This window comes from Lissotriton helveticus, chromosome 1_1 (assembly GCF_964261635.1).
Source record: "Lissotriton helveticus chromosome 1_1, aLisHel1.1, whole genome shotgun sequence".
NCBI classification, from domain to species: Eukaryota; Metazoa; Chordata; class Amphibia; order Caudata; family Salamandridae; genus Lissotriton; species Lissotriton helveticus.
The window spans coordinates 1,579,291,389-1,579,312,451 of NC_136057.1; positions in this window are offsets into that span (position 1 = coordinate 1,579,291,389).

Here is a 21,063-nt window from a genome sequence, read left to right on the forward strand (position 1 = left end):
ATTATAGCATGTTTAGGTGAGACTGAGATTAAGAACGACAGCGAAAAGAAGAAGGAATATAAATGCTGTCTTTTGACAAAAGTGAAACTTGTGGAGGTAAGAAGATGAAATTCAAAGGAAAATATTATCCATGTGGCATTGTTTTAAACTGTTCCTGTTGTTTCAAGGTTGTGTTTATCAACTGTTCTGGATTCCGCTATTAACACTTAAATAATTGCTTAACGGCTAAGTATGACAAGTTACTGTCTTTTATTGTCTCTAATTCAAGAACTAGATCAGCACATGCAGAGTGTACATATCTGATGCAATTATTAGCTGGGCCATTAAAAATGTCCTGCAATAAGGTTGATACTACTTGAGGAACTGGGACCTGCATACAAGCTCTTGTTTTGACAATCTAAATTCCAGGCATATTTGAGCACTTCTGGTGTAACAAGGTAGCTGAAAAGTCCTTTTATAGGCAACTGTTTGTAATCTGTCCTTCATTGAATCCATATTAGATGGAAAACCTTGTGGGCCATGCAACATTGTTGAAATTGATTTAGCCTTGATTGCTCTTATTATGGCCTCTGCGGATGAACTACCTAGTTTTGCATTTAATTTGCAAAGAGCAAATATTACATTAGGTGCTTTGTTTTCCCTAGATCTTAAATATGTATGCCTGTTACCGGCGTGGGCTAGCTAAATACCAAGATAATTATATATTTGAGTATATGCTAATCTTGATGGGCCCAGTTTATAGACTTTCTTTGTTTTCTCTTTGAGTTTCCCAAAGGCCATTACTTTCGTTTTGTTTTCATTTGCCATCAAATTATTACTTTGATTGTATTGGTCCATTGATCACTGTAGGCCTATTGTTGTTTGGTCCAGAATAACTAGACCATCTGCATATTGTAATATTTGAAGTTTATGCTTGCCAATGCGTGGGGGAAATGACTTAACCGTTGCGATTTGAGTCCCAAAATCTGCGGTGTCGGAATTAAACAACAATGGGGTTAATACGCAGCCTTGATTATTACCTTTGCTTGTATAAACTTGTTGAGATACCCTATTCCCTTGGCCAAGTTTGGCTTGAACCCACATGTCTGAATAAAGTGAACTTATTGTTTTCAGTAGGGGGCGGGGAATACCCCAGTCAGCTAGTTTCTTTAAAAAGGATTTGTCAGTTTACTCCATCAAATGCCATAGAGTAGTCCACAAAGCATGCGTATATTGGAGGTTTAGTGGAGCCGTTCAGACTGTGAGCAAGATATGAGAGTGCGACAACGTCGTCTACAGTTGAAGCATTTTGCCTAAACCCCATCTGATAGTATGGTATTAGGTTACCTTTTTCTGCCCAGTCTTCTAGTTCCCCAGTAAAAGTCTTGCATAAACTTTAGCCTCCACATCAAATAAAGCTATCAAGCGGTACTTGGCTGGGTGTTTTGTGTCCTCTTTTTTATGTATGGAAAGCAATATTGACATGCACCACGAATCAGGGACATCTACAATATGTAAACTGTATAGAAAAATTGTGTTAGATGCTTAGACCAAAAGTCATTATCAGATTTAAATTGGGGCCTGGAGTGCCATTTTCACGAATTGACTCAAGATCTTTTTTACCAATTTTATATTAACGTTCTCTTCTACTTAAATCAAAATGAAGCATGACTCCAAGCGAGGATATGGATCACTGACATAACCTCGACAGACCGAATATCGACTGTACAAAATATCGACGAAAAATTATCGACTACTAAATTATCGATTGCCTATACTTAAACAACAAAACACAAAAATATCGAAACCACATTATCGACTAAAAAAAACAACGATTACTACAATATCGACTAACAACATTATCGATTTCTAAAACATCGATTATCACATCTTTAAATGAAAAACTGACAAAATATCAAATACAAAAATATAGATAGCACATTTATCGTTTTTTAAAAATATCGAAATTACTACATCCTTGAATAAATCACTGTATTATCTTAAAATTTTGTCATACTATTCATATTTATTCACTAATTGTTTCTAAAAAGCTATAAAACATACTATATATTTTCCTAACATTTATAACACAAAATAAATACAAACATACATTTTATAATACATAAACAATGTTTCGAACAACTAAACATTTCTTACGGCAAATTATATATATTCCTCCACTTTAAAAATATAAAGATAACATTACCTATACAAAATAAGGCCTTACACATTAAATAAACGTTAATTGGCGTCACCCATATAAGGAAAGCAATTAGTATAACAGGTTAAAAATTTCAAATCCACGAATTAAAACAGACTATCAATTTAAACAACCAATCCTACTTCAGAAACTGTTAGACTAATACTATATAAACAAGATTACAGCAAACTAAAAATGCAGCCTAAATCTCCTAACTAAAGGAAGACGAAACTCTGCTGGATTTCTGAAAGAAAACTGATTGACTTCAACATAAAGACAGCTACACCTATATAAAGTAAGTACTACTACATTATTTTCCAACGAAAATGTAATTCTCAAACCTCACACCTATGTTTAAAAGCCAAATACCTAAAATATATATATTTTTTTTACTATTTATCCTACAGACAAAAAGAAAATACAGAAGACCTAGACAACACCTGGACATCAAAAGTTAAATATAAATAAGTAAGTATATAATTTAAATGTAACTTCGACATTTAATAGATAGGTAACTAAATAGAAACTAGCTAAAAACCTCTAGCAAAATATCATAAATAGTTCTAAAATATTTGTACACATTTTCTCAACTTCCACAGGTACAAAAATATAGACACAGAAAATAACAGTTTGAAGAACATCAACACCGGAAAAGAACTACTTGAAATCATAAAAAGATTTACAGGTAAATCAGAAATGTGTTAAACTGTATTATTAGAATACAACATTATTTTTTGAACAACTGTAATGACATTCTCTTTTAATTACCTCCTAGCACTACAATACAAGCATGACTGAAGGAGCTAAATTCATTTATTCACAAAAAGGGAAAATGCTTCTTTGTTACATGGGATATGTCTACACTTAAGAGAAACAAAAAGATTTGAAAGTTTTTTGGAAGTGTACGAAATATTATGCCAACAAATGTTATGGTAGAGCTATAACTCAGGAGACTACTGTTACTTATACTAAGGAACATAATCACCCACCCAATGTAACAGAAATAGAGATTAGACAAATGCTAGATTCCCTTAAAGAAGCTAGTACTAGTACTGATCAACCAACAACTGCTATTCTAAAACACCATTTAACTGTACTTCCCCAACATGCTTCTAGCCAATTACCATCTATCGATTCCCTAAAAAAAACTATAGCTAGAAAAAAAGAGCAACATGCACTACTCCTCCCACACCAAAAACTTTTGAAGAAGTGCAAATTCCCCCTGAACTCTCTGTAACTCACAATAAAGATGATTTTATACTGTATGGCAACAAATGTAAAGATAAAAGAATTATACTGTTTGCCACAGCAAACAACATGACTAAACTTACCCAATGCCAAACTTGGATGATGGATGGTACTTTTTCTGTATGTCCCAAACCATTTTATCAATTATACACTATCCATGGTCATTTCCAAAATGCTAATATTCCATTCCTTTATGCCCTTCTACCAAACAAACAGCAAGCTACCTATCAAGAAATACTAACTGAAGTCAAGCAACATACTAACAACTATTTTCCACAAAACATTATCATTGACTTTGAAAAAGCTATGATAAACACCATCCTTAAAACATACCCATACACAGCAATACAAGGTTGCTATTATCATTTTAACCAATGTATCTGGCGACATCTACAAAAATCTACCTTGAGTATCCAATACGCCACTGATAGCACTTTTGCTTATCAAATAAAAAAACTCATCGCCCTAGCCTATGTTCCAGTGACAGATGTAACTGAGCACTATAACTTGTTAATAGACAGCCCCTACTATAAAAGAAACGAAGAAAGACTAAGCCCTATGCTTGACTACTTCAAAGACACATGGGTAGGAAGGCTACACAGATCAGGCCATAGAAGACAACCCAAATACCAAATAGCTTGGTGGAATGTCTACCTTAGCACACTAAATAAGGAAGCAAAAACCAACAATGCAGTTGAAGGATGGCACAATGCATTCCAAGCAACTACAGGCCGAGGAACACCTACCCTTCACAAATTAATACAATCCTTACAAAAAGAACAGAGTTACCAGGAGCTCCGAATGGAGCAATCAGTAACTTTGATCGGACCTAAACTCTCCAAAGAAAGGAAAAAAATGTATAACACACTCCAAAGTCAAGTTACCCTCTATCCAACTAGCAAAGGACTAGACTATCTATCAATGATTGCAAAAACTATTCTTTAAAACATAACATAACTATACACGTGACATTAAGCTTTTTTTAAAGAAAATCCTTAATTTTTACATGTAACAATTTGCAATTAAATTATCAAATACATAATATTAACATATATAAAATGTATTTAGATAATGTATTTACAAAATGTTACATACAACGTAACTAAAGCAAAAATTAAAACAGTTTCCCCACCCATAAAAAGTTTTGTAAAAAATTACCTTTCTGTTGCACCTTCAAACGTAATCCAATTCCAAGCAATCCATACGACACCATACCAAAACCCATTCAATCCATGGAAGTCCAAAAAAAAATGCAAACATACAAGCACATCCGTAGCGACTCCTCTCCAATGTAATACACACGATATACCATTGAAAACTCGAAAATAGTAATTTGTAAAAAAAAACGCTCCTGCAAAACGTGCAAACCAAACCATTTGTGTGCTAAAATAAGAGTATATAATACTCGTCACACAACTCTGATCGAAAAAGAAGGACCTCCTCAAAAACAGTAAAACGCGACGATAACCTTGAAAAAATAAAATACATACCCACCCACACAAAAACACCCATACATATATAAAAAGACATATTTATACACCAAACATATTATCTTTGTAACATTTAAACATATTAGCTCACGTCACACACCTACAACTAAAACGCGGTAAAAATTAAATATCATACACTCTACCTAAAACCGAAAACACAATCTTCTCTTAATAACCCTATGTACATAAACTTAAACACACCACACATAAACTAACACTAACTTAATTGACTTATAAAATACAATAAAAACAAACTTACCCTCTCTAACGCGAAGCAGCATCCAACCCGATCTGTTGAAGCACCAAATAAGCCTAAATAACATTACGCGGTTAAAAAGTAGTCCCTGTATACAGCAAAAACCTCATTAATTTCTATATTTCAACACTTTAAAAAAATACACTGAGTATTATATTAAGTGTAAATAATTATTTAAATTGTAGAAAATTATTTCTTAAATATTCATTACTTTCAAATAATTATTCAACTGTTATCTGTTACTTTAAATAATATGTTATTATTTATATATACATGTTGAAAATAATCTATATGTAAAACAAATGTGAATATATAACCTTGTTACAAATAATTTGTTTATAAAAATAGCTCATATTAGTTTAAACATTATGTATGTATCTAAAAATGTATTTGTGTGTTTATCTATGTTAAAATTAATATTATAAATATGTTAAATATTCATAATATAAATTTGTATAAAAAAATATGATAACTTTGTAAAAAACAAAAATGTTACTGTTATAAAACAAATATACATATTTATCTTTGACAATATATTCAATGTCTATGTGAATAACATATTTGTTATTAAATGAAAAGTACATATTACCAATTTGTTTCTTTAACTAATTTAATTACAATATATGTGAATAAACATATAAATATTTAATTTTCATTTATTTGTGAAAAACATATATATGCACTTCATATATTTTTTGTGGATAATAAAAACTGTTTACTTACAATTTTTAATAGAAATAAAAAATACATCTCTACTTAGAATTTATTTTGTATATGTTAATAAACTGTTTTTCAGTTATTCCATTTAACCCTGTGTATGTTTCCTTCTTTATTATTCTATATGATTATTAATTGCATATGAAATATTCTATTTAAAAATGCATTTTAAATTTTAATAAATGTAAAAATGTATTTATCTTTTAACTACTACAATAACAATAATTATCATTAATACAAATTTTTTATATGTAATTTTAAAACTTTAATATAGTATCCTACCAATAATAGTTATTTGTATTAAAAATGTTTTCTTATTTACACAGCACCAATTATAAACTCACAAAACCATACTACACATTAAAACTATACAAATTTCAATTCCCACTTCACCAATTGTAAACTCATGGAAGGTGCTGGACACTGAACCCATACTAATTACTATTCCCACTCCACCAAGTATAACATCAGGGAAGGTGGTGGACACTGAACCCATACAAATTACTATTCCAACTCCACCAAGTATAAACCTAATTTTAACCCTGTACCCCTGTACCCAAAAACCCCAAACTGACCCTGAACCCTAAAAATACCCCTTTACCCAAAAACTGAAAACTTACCCTGAACCCTAAAAATACCCCTTTACCCAAAAACAGAAAACTGAACCTGAACACTAAAAATACCCCTTTACCCAAAAACTGAAAACTGACCCTGAACCCAAAAAATACCCCTTTATCCAAAAACTGAAAACTGACCCTCAACCCTAAAAATACCCCATTACCCAAAAACTGAAAACTGACCCTGAACCCTAAAAATACCCCTTTACCCAAAAACTGAAAACTGACCCTGAACCCTAAAAATACCCCTTTACTCAAAAACTGAAAACTGACCCTGAACCTTAAAAATACCCCTTTACCCAAAATCTGAAAACTGACCCTGAACCCTAAAAATACCCCTTTACTCAAAAACTGAAAACTGACCCTGAACCCTAAAAATACCCCATTACCCCAAAACTGAACACTGACCCTGAACCCTAAAAATACCCCTTTACCCAAAAACTGAAAACTGACCCTGAACCCTAAAAATACCCCTTTACCCAAAATCTGAAAACTGACCCTGAACCCTAAAAATATCCCTTTACTCAAAAACAAAAAACTGACCCTGAACCCTAAAAATACCCCATTACCCAAAAACTGAAAACTGACCCAGAACACTAAATATACCCCTTAACCCAAAAACTGAAAACTGACCCTGAACACTAAAAAAAACCCTTTACCCAAAAACTAAAAACTGACCCTGAGCCCTAAAAATACCCCTTTACCCAAAAACTGAAAACTGACCCTGAACCCTAAAAATACCCCTTTACCCAAAAACTGAAAACTGACCCTGAACCCTAAAAATACCCCTTTACCCAAAAACTGAAAACTGACCCTGAACGCTAAAAATAACCCTTTACCCAAAAACCCAAAACTGACCCTGAACCCTAAAAATACCCCTTTACCCAAAAACTGAAAACTTACCCTGAACCCTAAAAATACCCCTTTACCCAAAAACAGAAAACTGAACCCGAACACTAAAAATACCCCTTTACCCAAAAACTGAAAACTGACCCTGAACCCAAAAAATACCCTTTTATCCAAAAACTGAAAACTGACCCTCAACCCTAAAAATACCCCATTACCCAAAAACTGAAAACTGACCCTGAACCCTAAAAATACCCCTTTACCCAAAAACTGAAAACTGACCCTGAACCCTAAAAATACCCCTTTACTCAAAAACGGAAAACTGACCTGAACCTTAAAAATACCCCTTTACCCAAAATCTGAAAACTGACCCTGAACCCTAAAAATACCCCTTTACTCAAAAACTGAAAACTGACCCTGAACGCTAAAAATACCCCATTACCCCAAAACTGAAAACTGACCCTGAACCCTAAAAATACCCCTTTACCCAAAAACTGAAAACTGACCCTGAACCCTAAAAATACCCATTTACCCAAAATCTGAAAAATGACCCTGAACCCTAAAAATACCCCTTTACTCAAAAACAAAAAACTGACCCTGAACCCTAAAAATACCCCATTACCCAAAATCTGAAAACTGACCCAGAACACTAAATATACCCCTTAACCCAAAAACTGAAAACTGACCCTGAACACTAAAAAAACCCTTTACCCAAAAACTAAAAACTGACCCTGAACCCTAAAAATACCCCTTTACCCAAAAACTGAAAACTGACCCTGAACCCTAAAAATACCCCTTTACCCAAAAACTGAAAACTGACCCTGAACCCTAAAAATACCCCTTTACCCAAAAACTGAAAACTGACCCTGAACCCTAAAAATAACCCTTTACCCAAAAACCCAAAACTGACCCTGAACCCTAAAAATACCCCTTTACCCAAAAACCCAAAACTGACCCTGAACGCTAAAAAAACCCTTTACCCAAAAACCCAAACCTATAACATTTTAAATATAATTATATACTTACAAATACTTACATTGTAATGGTATGTGTTGTAAAAGTACTTGCGTAGTAAAAAAATACGTTGTAAATACATGCGTTATAATGGTATTTGCGTAGTAAAATTTTCGTTGTAATGGTAGTGCGTAGTAAAAGTTGCGTGGTAAACGTTGTATACCTTTAATGAATATGATTATTTCCTTCTTTATTATTAATTTACTTCTCACTCTATTCGCCTATAAACCCACAACCCGCTACAGGAAATATAAAATGTAATTTAACATATTTAACAAATAATCAATTAAATTAAATTAATTACCAATAAAATTATAAATAATCAACAAATATTTTTATAATTACAATTAATTAAATATTACTAACAATTAATAAATTTACATTTTTAATGATTTATAATTAAATTACTTCCCACCCTATTCCCCTATAAACCCACAACCCGCTACATGACATAAATTATTTAAATTAACATAATTACCAATTAATCAATTATTTTAAATTATTTACAAATAAATTTTTATATATTTAAAAAAAATAAAATAATTAACATTTATTTAAATATTACTACCAAATCATAAATTTACATATTTAATTTATTATAATTAAATTAATTCCCACCCTTTTCCCCTATAAACACACAACCCGCTACATCACATAAATATTTTAAATTAGCATAATTAGCAATGAATAAATTAAATTAAATTAATTACCAATTAAATATTATATAATTGAAAACTATTATTTAATTAACAATTATATAAATATTACTACTAATTAATAAATTTACATATTTAATTATTTATAATTAAATTACTTCCAACCCTATTCCCCTATAAACCCACAACCCGCTACATCATAAAAATATTTTAAATTTGCATAATTAGCAATTAATCAATTAAATTAAATTAATTACCAATTAAATTTTATATAATTGAAAACTATTATTTAATTAACAATTATTTAAATATTACTACCAATTAATAAATTTACATATTTAATTAATTATAATTAAATTACTTCCCACCCTATTCCCCTAAAAACCCACAACCCGCTACATGACATAAATTTTTTAAATTACCATAATTACCAATTAATCAATTAACTCAAATTAATTACCAATTAAATTTAATATAATTAAAAATTATTATTTAATTAACAATTAATTAAATATTACTACCAATTAATAAATGTACATATTTTATTAATTATAATTAAATTACTTCCCACCCTATTCCCCAAAAAACCCACTACCCGCTCCTAGAAATTATTATACAATTAGAATACATTTTTATATTTATCAATTATAAAAAAAAAAAAATCAATATAAATACATAAAAAAATTACATATATTTAATCATGACTGTCGATAACACAACTTTCGATATTCTTAAAACCGATATTTTGACTTTCGGTATTTTTAAACTAATATAAATAACGATATTTTTTACTATCGATATTACTTACTCGATATTTTTTCAATCGATATTTTTTAACATACATGAAATTCGATAATAAATACATCGATATTACTTACATCGACATTAATGCCTTCTCGATATTCTGGAGTCGATATTATGTCCAGTCGAAAATAAAAACTCGATATTTAGACTACACACCCGAGGATATATATATGCTGGGGTCATTAGAGTTGTTTTATATTGATCTTTTATGTAATCCAATCTTGTTCTCTGTGATACACAATTACTTTTTTTTGTACACAGTTTCTTGTAGGCTGCTAACATTATGCTAAAATTCGACTAAAATCGACTCCCCATTAATGCGTTCGATTTTAGCCATTCCCCATCGTAATTTCTTTTCATTCCCTCCCAGAATCTCTTCCTGTATGACCTCATTTCAATTTGGACAGTTTTTGTATTTTCAGGTGTTTTTTCTTGCCTTTAAATCCTGTTGGCTTTCCTTAGTACTGCTTTGGTTCTTCTGAGCTCTTTGTTGAACCAAGTTTAAAAAAAATCTGTAATACAAGTAAAGTGGTTAAGTTTGATCTCAAGATTTCTGCCTTTGCCCACTAGTGTCGTGAATATAAGCAATTGTGTCTGACCGTCTTCTTGAGAGATCCCTTGAAATATTGGAGCTTAACTGGGTTAAAATTCGGTCTGAGTCAGTTTGTCAGCGTTTAAACCGCTTTTCTGTTACATCATTTTATTCTCTTCATCACTTAATACTTTTATTCAATATTGGAAGCATTGTTTATTCATAGACTTAGTCCAGCTCTGTGTATAACATCAAAGTGGGCTACTAAAGGAAAGTGATAACTTTCCCTTCAGGCACCACATGCCTGCAATGTGTGCTGAGAAGGTGTGATGTAAAAAGGTCAAACAAGGTCACTCTAGGTACATTTAATATAATGCAGCCAGGATATACAATGCCAATGCTCCAAACCGAAGCAATCTCTTAAGATCCCTCTATTAAAAGTGAGTTCTTCTTTCAGCCAAACAAAGGTTTTGTATGGGTACTTTGACTTGAATGGCTTCCGATGTGCAGTTCCTAAAGGAAGAAGCAAGTGTGACCCTTTAGGATATGTTGTAGTTTGCACTTTCTTTCCAGTCGGCCATTTGTGTATGAATTCTTTTGTGACAGATTGTTCAGATTACAGTCACCCATAAGTAGGATATTGTGTGTTGGAAATCTACATAGCATGCCCTCCACTGGCTCACTGAAGGAGTTTATTATTTCCTCTTTTGATCCTTTAGATAGATTCAGGTAGATATTCAATATGAGTATTGACTTGAAGGATTGTCCTAGTTGAACTATTCCCATAGTTACTGCTTGAAATGGTAGGTCTTGTTCAATTATTTCTACTTTTACATTTTAACATTCTGTGTGTGCTGCATTCTCATTCTGCAGCACACATAGAAAGAGCAAAAAGCCATTAATGATTGTGTATGTGCAGGAAAGTGTCCCTTGTTTGGACACTCAGAGCCGGCCAGTGGGACTCTAGCCACTCGCCTGACTCACGCTACACTCGCGCTTGATTTTAAAACTTTTAAAAATGTCTTTATTTGCCTAACCTTGTTTTTGTTGTGCAGGTGTCACTTTTGAGGCAGCTCTACTCGCCGCATTTGTTCTGCCAACCTCTTGCCAGTACTCGTTCTCACGGGAGATTACTTCCCGCCGGGACGCGCTGTTGGCTGCCAACTTAGGTGAGGAGGGGGAGGAGGTCAGCGGTGCAGCGCTTGGCCCCTCACCACCTCAGACCTATAAAAATCATTGTGCTGCGGCCCCTCAACTGTTTGGACACTCAGAGCCGGCCAGTGGGACTCTAGCCACTCGCCTGACTCGCGCTACACTTGCGCTTGATTTAAAAAATTTTAAAAATGTCTTTATTTGCCTAACCTTGTTTTTGTTGTGCAGGTGTCACTTTTGAGGCAGCTCTACTCGCCGCATTTGTTCTGCCAACCTCTTGCCAGTACTCGTTCTCACGGGAGATTACTTCCCGCCGGGGCGCGCTGTTGGCCGCCATCTTAGGTGAGGAGGGGGAGGAGGTCAGCGGTGCAGCGCTCGGCCCCTCACCACCTCAGACCTATGAAATGGCGCCCCGATATAGGGAGCGCAGCGGACGGGCGCAGCGGGCACGTCGTCAGCGCGCCGAAGTCGCGCCTAAGTCCAGCCCGTCTGCGCCCGTCCGCGGCCGGACGGGCCCAGGGCTAGGGATGCTGCCATTTCTATACCTTACTCTCCCTCCGCTCTTAAGTGCCTACATGCCTTCGCCAGCCCTCTCTCCCCCGACATCTGGACTCGCATTACATCTCTCGGCATTGCAGGCACTCCATCCCCTCATCTTGTGTCGACGCCAGCACCTATGGCTTCGGCTCCCATCGAGTCACAGATACGGGTTCTATACTTAAATACCCGCTCCATGGTCAAGCACCAAGCCGACATCTTGCACTTACTTCTGACTGAGAGTCCTGATGTCCTATTGTTATCAGAGACCTGGCTCACTGACGATTCACTTCCTGACATCTTGGCTGCACTACCCCCAGACTACTTTCTGCTGAATACCAACCGTTCAGGGGGTCGCTCCGGGGGAGGGGTGGCGGCGGTAATACGTAAGGATCTGAAGATTATTACCTCCGCGGCTATGACCTTGCCGGAAGTGGACACCCTGGTCCTCAGTCTCGGGACTGAGGCAGGGGCAGTCACCCTTATGGTACTCTATCGCCCTCCCCACCCTATGCCGTCCTTTCCTTCATCTTTCATTGATCAGCTAACCAACATTGCTACCTCCTCCCCCCGTATCGTCATCATTGGTGACTTTAATTACTGGTTCCAGCACGAGGACGCCGGCCCGCATGCTTCCGAATTGTTCGAGGGTCTCTCGAGCCTGAATTTCATTCAACTAGTCAGGTCTGCCACCCATAAGGGCGGCCACATCCTCGATCACATCTGGATCCATGGGGTCAAGTCCTCCCTCCCACTAATAACACCTTGTGTGTGGTCGGATCACCTTATGATCGACACCACAATATCGGCGGTTGGCCAGATTAGGGTCCCCCCGCGGGAGGGCGGCTGTCGACTCCCCCAAACTGCTAGCCCACCTGTCTCAAACTTGTCCCTTGCTACCTAAAGACACCGGTACCGATAAGCTTTATGGGTTGGTAGCAGACTGGCTCACGACAGCCAGTGACATCTTTGCCCCCCTAACTAAGTTCCCCCAATCTCGGCACAGTAATTCCCATAAATGGTTTACCCCCCATCTCAAATCCCTCCACTTGGAACTTCGTCAACTCGAGCGCAAGTGGAGGAGAGACTACCACCCCCTAAGTAGAGATGCCTATGTGGTCGCCCGCAATAGGTATAAACTTGCCATTCTCACAGCAAAAAAAGCTTACGCCTCAGGAAAAATTTTATCTGCCCCCTGCCAATCTAAAGAAATTTTCAAAGTCCTTAATGAATTTACCTCCGACCCCAGGACGCTCCCTACTCAGGCCCCCACACAGGAAGCATGTAATACTCTCAGCACCTACTTTATCGAAAAAATTGTATTGATTAAGGACACCATTCCAGTCACTTCTCCTGGCGCTGGTTCTGTTCCCCCTCCTCACAACACCTTTTCATTCACACAATTCCCTCTCCTAGACCCCACTTCTCTGGCCACTCTTGCCACTCGCATCAAGTCTGGATCCCCAGACGACTGCTGCCCCCCGTCCATACTTCGGGACATCTGCCACTCCTTACCCGACTGCATTCTCCCCCTGTTAAACTCTTCTCTTTCTTCCGGTACGGTGCCTGGCTCCTTCAAGGAAGCCGTACTGGTGCCCCTTTTGAAGAAGCCAGGGGCCGATCCCGCTGTCCCAGCGAATTACCGTCCTATTTCCCTTCTACCTTTCTTTTCTAAAATCCTGGAGGCCCACGTCACTACCTGTCTCTCACAGTTTATCGAGAGTTCCAACTTTCTCGAGGCCAACCAGGCTGGCTTCAGACCCGGCCACTCTACGGAGACAGTGATCTTGGCCGTGCTGGATGCCTTGAGAGACGGGGTTGACAAGGGTACCCCCCAGGCCTTGGTATTATTAGATCTGTCTGCCGCCTTCGACACGGTGGATCATAACATCCTTTTCCACCGTGTCGAGCAGGCTGGCATCCAGGGCCTGGCGCTGGCCTGGGTCAAATCCTTCCTGACCGGCAGGTCTCAGACCCTCAGCCTGGGCACTTTCAGGGCTCCTAGGGAGCACTCGCCCTGCGGGGTCCCCCAGGGTTCTTCTCTATCCCCTCTTCTTTTCAATCTTTATCTTTGCCCCCTTCTTCTTTCTTTGAGGCAGTGGGACGTCACCGTGTTCAATTACGCGGACGACCTGCAACTCATCTTTCCTCTCAACTCCTCTTCTGCTATTCCCAACTTTCAGGCAGTCATGTCCCACATTCTCCAGTGGATGGGCCACAACCAGCTAAAATTGATTCCCGGCAAGACGGAGCTCCTCCTTCCCGGTAGGAGCACCACTTCCTGGGGGCCCAATACTGGCCGGCGGAACTTGGTCCCTCTCCCACCCCTGTGGCCTCGGTGAAGAGTCTAGGGGTCACAATTGACTCCGGTTTATCCCTTGGGCCACAGGTGGGGACGGTGGTCTCGTCCTGTATCTACCAGCTGCGCAGGATCAGGAAAGTGGCATTGCTCTTTACACCTGATGCCCTCCTGCAGGTCATCATGGCCCTCGTCCTCTCCCGCTTAGATTTTTCTAACGCGATCTATCACGGTCTGCCTAAAACATCGGTGGCTAGACTGCAAGTGGTTCAAAATCAAGCGGCGAGATTGGCCCTGTGGGTCCCGAAGTGGCAATCCGCCAGGCCCCTCCTTGCCAAACTCCACTGGCTCCCTGTCACCGCAAGGGCGGCCTTCAAGATGGGCTGCCTTACTTTCAAATCGCTAACCGGGCCCTGTCCCGCCTTTGTGAAATCTCTTATTAGACCTTACTGCCCATCCCGGAATCTGAGATCCTCTCATCTTCACTTTCTGACTGTCCCCTCTTACAAGCTCTGTAGATCCGGTGGCCGGAGATTCGCACACCTGGCCCCCAAGCTTTGGAACTCTTTTCCTCTTTCTCTCAAAACCTCTAACTCTCTGACTCTTTTTCGTAAGTCCTTAAAAACTTGGCTTTTCCCTCAATCTGGTTAGTCCCTCTGTCCCCTCTATGTCCATCCAGCGCCAGGAAACCCATGGTGTCAGTGCGCTCTATAAGCACCCCTTACAATACAATACATAAACAATCGTACACTAATGACAATTTGCTATTTCTATGTGTGCTGCAAAAGTAACAAATAGCTATTATGGATTGTTTATGTGCAGGAAGGGACACCTTGTAGTGTAGTTCCTATAGTCCCAATATGCTCTGCGCATTGGAATAATATCTTCAGTAGTGTAGACGTAGGACTGAGGTTAACTAGGTCTCTACTGACTATATTAGACTTAAGTTTTTTTGCCAGCTAGCTCAGAGTTCACTAGAAACTTTCTCGAATAAGCGAGGAGGAGTTTAACCTCCCTGGATAGACAAGAAGGGATTTAGTTTCTGACAACCATAAAACATGACAACTTTGCTCTCCCTGATTAAGAGTATATCTCTAGAGTCGTGTGAAAACAAAAGACAGCTATTTCACTCAGTCAATAAGTGCGTACTTAGTTTCACCAGATTGCAGAGAAAAAGTGAGACGGGCGTTTTCAATAGAAGGTGTTATTTATTGAGCAGTCTCTTTCCTCATACAAGAGAAATGAATTGCTACAATTGCAATACTTATAGTTAAGTAAAGTGCATACAGTAAAAGCAGGATTATGAAATAATACTGTAAAAGCATTGATATGGTTTCTTAGCCATATGATACTTTAAAATGGATAAAATAGATACATACATATATACATTGACTAATCGTACTCAACTGGTGCTTCTAACTACGCCTACCCCGGTGTACCTGACCTAAGCCTAATACGTGGGAAGGAGTAAGTAAGTAGCAGTTTTAGTTAAGTTTGTTTTTCCAAGAATCTGACTCAAGAATTCTCTGTAAGGGTTTAGTCAGTTCAGTACCTGGGTATTAGAAGGCAGGAGGGCTGGTATCTCTCTCTCAGGACTCGGTATCCCAGTCACCCGCAAGGGTAAGCTGGAAACGCCGGAGGCTGGATTTCTCGGCAAGAGAAAAGACAGCGTTTTTCTCAGCGCGTCAAAAGGGAGGGGCAGCATCCGTGGGCTCTCGCATCAGCTGGGCTCTCGGGCAAGTAGTAGCTGCTCCAGATTCATCACCACCGTGTGTTTGCTTAAGGCAACGTTGGTATATTTATACCTGAAAGGTGCCGGGTTTGACCTAAGGCTGGACATAAGACGTCAATAAAGATGTCACTAAGAACTGGTCGTTCTTACAGTGCTTTACAGGAGTTCTCCGATGAAATCAAAACAAAGCAGCGGGGATTTCCCAGGTTGCTGGAGGCTTGGATTTGTTTAAGAACTCGGTGTGCTTTCTAGGGGGCTGGAGGAGTAGGCTTGCTTAATGTGACAGCATGCGCTATGACTGAATTATGAAAAGGGTTTCTATGCCGTTGTAGGGATATTATTGATTTATAACCGGACAAGGGCAAAGAATAGGAATATCGATTCAGGTACCTAGATAAACACACTACAACCTTCGATGCACAAAGATAATTATTCCCTGAAACGCAGGTACCCTTGCACTATGGGGCCTGTGTTGGCGCTAGGCAGCTATTTTTAGAACCAGCATCAGGGAAAAAACAGGTGTGTGCCATATTGTAGTAAATAATGTGCATCCATGCGTTTTGAAAATGTCAGAGTGCAGCGCTGCCAAATTTGGCGTTGCTCCGCGCTCCAACATCTTCTAGTAAATATACCACTTACAGTTTAGCTTAGTGAAATATAGAGGCACTTGTGGAATCAAAACTAAGCAGCTTTCATGGAGGAGTGTGGCTCAATGATTAGAGCGGCAGACCCTGATGCAGAGGTCTGGCCCGGGACCAGGGTTCAATTCCCGACGCGGCAGGGTCCTGAGCCCAAAATGTCCACAGACTTGATAATTCTCGCCTCGGTGCCTATTCTAATCATGGGGTCCCACGCTGCAACTCTGGGCAATAGTTGCTTAATCTCCACTACGACAGCCCACCAGCTGCAGGATGCTTGGCTTTCACCCTGGGGATACCCAGTAGGGTTTATCTCACAGGGAAAAGCCAGGACGGGTTCCCAAGGCAAGCGCCTTGATGCCTTCGGAGATACGTGCGCTATATATGTCGCAATACATTTTCATTCATGTTCTGCAAGCATGCATATGGCAACCCTGGCAACAGACTTCTGCGAAAAACATTAAGCCCTGTACTTATTTCTAGAAAAATGTAAGCGTTACTTACTTATAAATATCAAAGAGTGAAGTCCTTTGTTCCCCCTTTCTGGTGTTAGGCACATGTATTGGAAATACTCTTTGGAGTAAGTAAGTAGCAGTTTTAGTTAAGTTTGTTTTGCCAAGAATCTGACGCAAGAATTCTCTGTAAGGGTTTAGTCAGTTCAGTACCTGGGTATTAGAAGGCAGGAGGGCTGGTATCTCTCTCTCAGGACTCGGTATCCCAGTCACCCGCAAGGGTAAGCTGGAAACGCCGGAGGCTGGATTTCTCGGCAAGAGAAAAGACAGCGTCTTTCTCAGCGCGTCAAAAGGGAGGGGCAGCGTCCGTGGGCTCTTGCATCAGCTGGGCTCTCGGGCAAGTAGTAGCTGCTCCAGATTCATCACCACCGTGTGTTTGCTTAAGGCAACGTTGGTATATTCATACCTGAAAGGTGCCGGGTTTGACGTAAGGCTGGACATGAGACGTCAATAAAGATGTCACTAAGAACTGGTCGTTCTTACAGTGCTTTACAGGAGTTCTCGGATGAAATCAAAACAAAGCAGCGGGGATTTCCCAGGTTGCTGGAGGCTTGGATTTGTTTAAGAACTCGGTGTGCTTTCTAGGGGGCTGGGGGAGTAGGCTTGCTTAATGTGACAGCATGCGCTATGACTGAATTATGAAAAGGGTTTCTATGCCGTTGTAGGGATATTATTGATTTATAACCGGACAAGGGCAAAGAATAGGAATATCGATTCAGGTACCTAGATAAACACACTACACCCACTCCACGAATCCATGTCCATAATTACTAAACTAAGCAATAGTAAACTTATCTAACGGTGCATGTGTATACCGATCCACCCCAAAATAAAAATGTTTTGCATCTGAAATGGCATATGCGAAATACACGAAAAATGAGTATAGGTACAGTATTTCAAGCAGAGTAATCATTCATAAAATAGGATGCATATATATCAGCGGAATGATTTTGTGAAAATTTACACATGAAATGGCTCTTAATACAGAAAAGAAAAGTGCGAGACCATTTCATCACATATAAATACAGTTTTTTGTAAATATGCTAGAGGCCGAGGTAATATATTGTCTCTAGAGTTCCTAAAAATAGAAGCTCTGTTCTCTAAGAATAGTTCTACTCTAAGCAGAGGATGAGTGCCAAAAAAAAAGGTAAATATTTTGGAATCAGGGAAAAAAATAATTTCGTTTTTCAAGGGAAGAAGTCAAAACATTTCCAAATATTTCCAGAAGCTTTTGTTTTTCAAAGCTAAAGGCCAAATTCAGAGTTCAGGGAAGGCTGAGTGCTCGTTTGCTTAAAAGTTATTCTTTTTGTTCAGGGGAGAACATCATTTCAGACAGACTTTCAAAAAAGCAGTTTACCGCTTCAGGTGAAAGTTCGACCAAGTTGGAAAATGCCGCAACTGTGCAGTTGTGAGAATGATTGCTATCATCGATGTATTGATCAGCATTGCTCACAGAAGGTCGTACCTGGTTGATGCTGCTCTCATCTTGCACTTCACTACCCTCTAATCGCAGTGGTGAAGTGTCAACGAATGCCGTCATCAGGATGGGTAACCGCTGGGGACAACACGATGCATGAGCCGTTACAGGACTAAGCAAAGTATCTGTATCCAATGGTACTTCTGATTGTAGTGTGAGACAGACGTCTAACACGCATTCTTCTCCGCACAGCATACATCTTAACACAGGTAAGATACAATTCTGCCAGATGGGTCTGAATGAAAGAAACCAGGTCATATTCAGATCTCTTAGCCGGGCTAATCCAAGGACTTTAGTTATGCGGTCCCGATAGCGTATAGCTAGGATTGTTTCTTCCATTGTTGCTGGAGTCTTGTCTGTGATATGGCTTGCCATAACGAAGCAGGAGTATCAAAAATAAAATGCCTGCTACGAGTCCCAACAGGAGTGGAAGGCCGCCAAAGATCGAATGGACAAAATTAGGAAAGATGCCCAGGACTGCTTTAAAAGGTGACAACATTCCCGAAAAAATTGTCTTAAATACACTCTGGATACCATTCGTATCTGAAATGTTTAAGATTTGGTTTAGCATTTCTGCGAAGTGTAAGGGGGAATTTGTTGATAAAAGGTTATGTATCTCTGCCGTTGTCCTTGCAACTTGGAGATCATACGTTTCTTTTGATGACGTCAAGGGCACAGGCGTCTGTAGAAGAACAGACTTCATTCTGCTTAAAGTATCAATTCGAATAGAAGAGATTTTCAAACTGGGCCAAATTTTTCCCTCCCTGTCTGGAGTGTCGTTCGGATACAATACTTGCATACAACAAGTGACCATGGAAGAAACGCTTACTAGATAAGCTTTTCCTGGCACCAAGCCACAACATCTGTGGTCCACTATTAGAATGTAGCTCCCGTTCGAAAGCCGTCTAAAGAATGAAAGGTTATTTGAAGTCCCCTCACAGGCCCCATGTAGATTTATACCCTGACACAGAAGTATACCACTTAGTGATTTTTCACAATTATTACCACTAAGAAATACATTCTGTCCTTTTTCACTATAACATGTGTGTGTGTAAGGTAATTTCCATGTTGACTTAATGTATCCTTTACCCAACCTGTATATACTTTTGGCAGTATCGAAATTGGAAAGTTGTTATCGGAATAGTTATTATTCCGTGTATTATCCATTCAATGACAGGTCGTTCTGACATTGTCAATGGTAATCTTTCAAGTTTTTCAATGCTCAGAATTGTATATTCTGCTCCTTTTTGTGCCAAGCTGATTTGTATATCAGTAAGGTTAAAGATAGAGAATAGTGACGTTGTGTTGATTAAACGCCAAGGCACGTAGCCTGAACGCAGATTTTGTAACGTCCAGCCAAGCTGTACAATAGAACGCAATTGGGACTGACCATGTTGTAACATTAGTAAGTCCTGCTCTATTATATCGATTGCAGATGATACAATACTGTCCAGTGAATATATTCTGGAAGACAGAGTCATTAACCCATTGTCCACAACAGAAAGTGACTTTTCCAAATTAATACGGTCAATTTCCCGTATTTTCTCTGCTGTTTCAATTTGAGTTTCTTTCCAAGCTTCATTATAAGCTGCATATATAGAGGCCGCTATGAAACGTTTTTGACGCTGTTTGCGTGGTCCCATAATGAAATCACGCAAGTCAGCACCTTCTTTAAGTAAAGTTAAGTGTTGCTTAATTTCTGCCAGTGTGGATGTCTGTAGCCATTCGAGGCAGAGTTTTCCTACACTGTATGTTGTTACTATCCCTGGATGTTGTCTCTGGGAGTATCTAGGGTCTAGCCTGGTCAATTTGAACCCCTGTATTTTGTTCAGGAATCTATCTTGACAGTTATTAGTGTCTGTGGGCCAGATCAACCATTTTATCCAATCAGGATGTGTTCTGTTTTGGTTTAAAATATGGGATACGTCTATCTCAACATCTGTAGTGCTATTACTGTCAGGTGTTGGCTTTGGAATAGACGGTTTGTATAAGTCTTTAATTTTGGCTAGGCCAAGACAGGTTGTTTGTTGAATTGTGTCATTCAAAAATATAATTTGTTCTAGGATCATGCAGGCTCTGAATAATGAATCTATACCTTGCACTTGCCAATCTTTGGTACCCCAGATGGTTTTTGTTTCAATGTTATTTTTCCAAAAATCAAAACCAAATGTATTCATTTTTTCAAAAAATGTTTCTGAATAGATTAATTTTGTATTTGTCAGCATGGTTTTCATTCCTGTCTTATTTAACAGTTTGAAATAAAACATTTCTGCTTCACTTATGTTAAACCCTGAGAAGTATGGGAATTTCTCATAAAATGTTTTTGAACTACCTTTTGGTGGAGTTGCACAATGTTC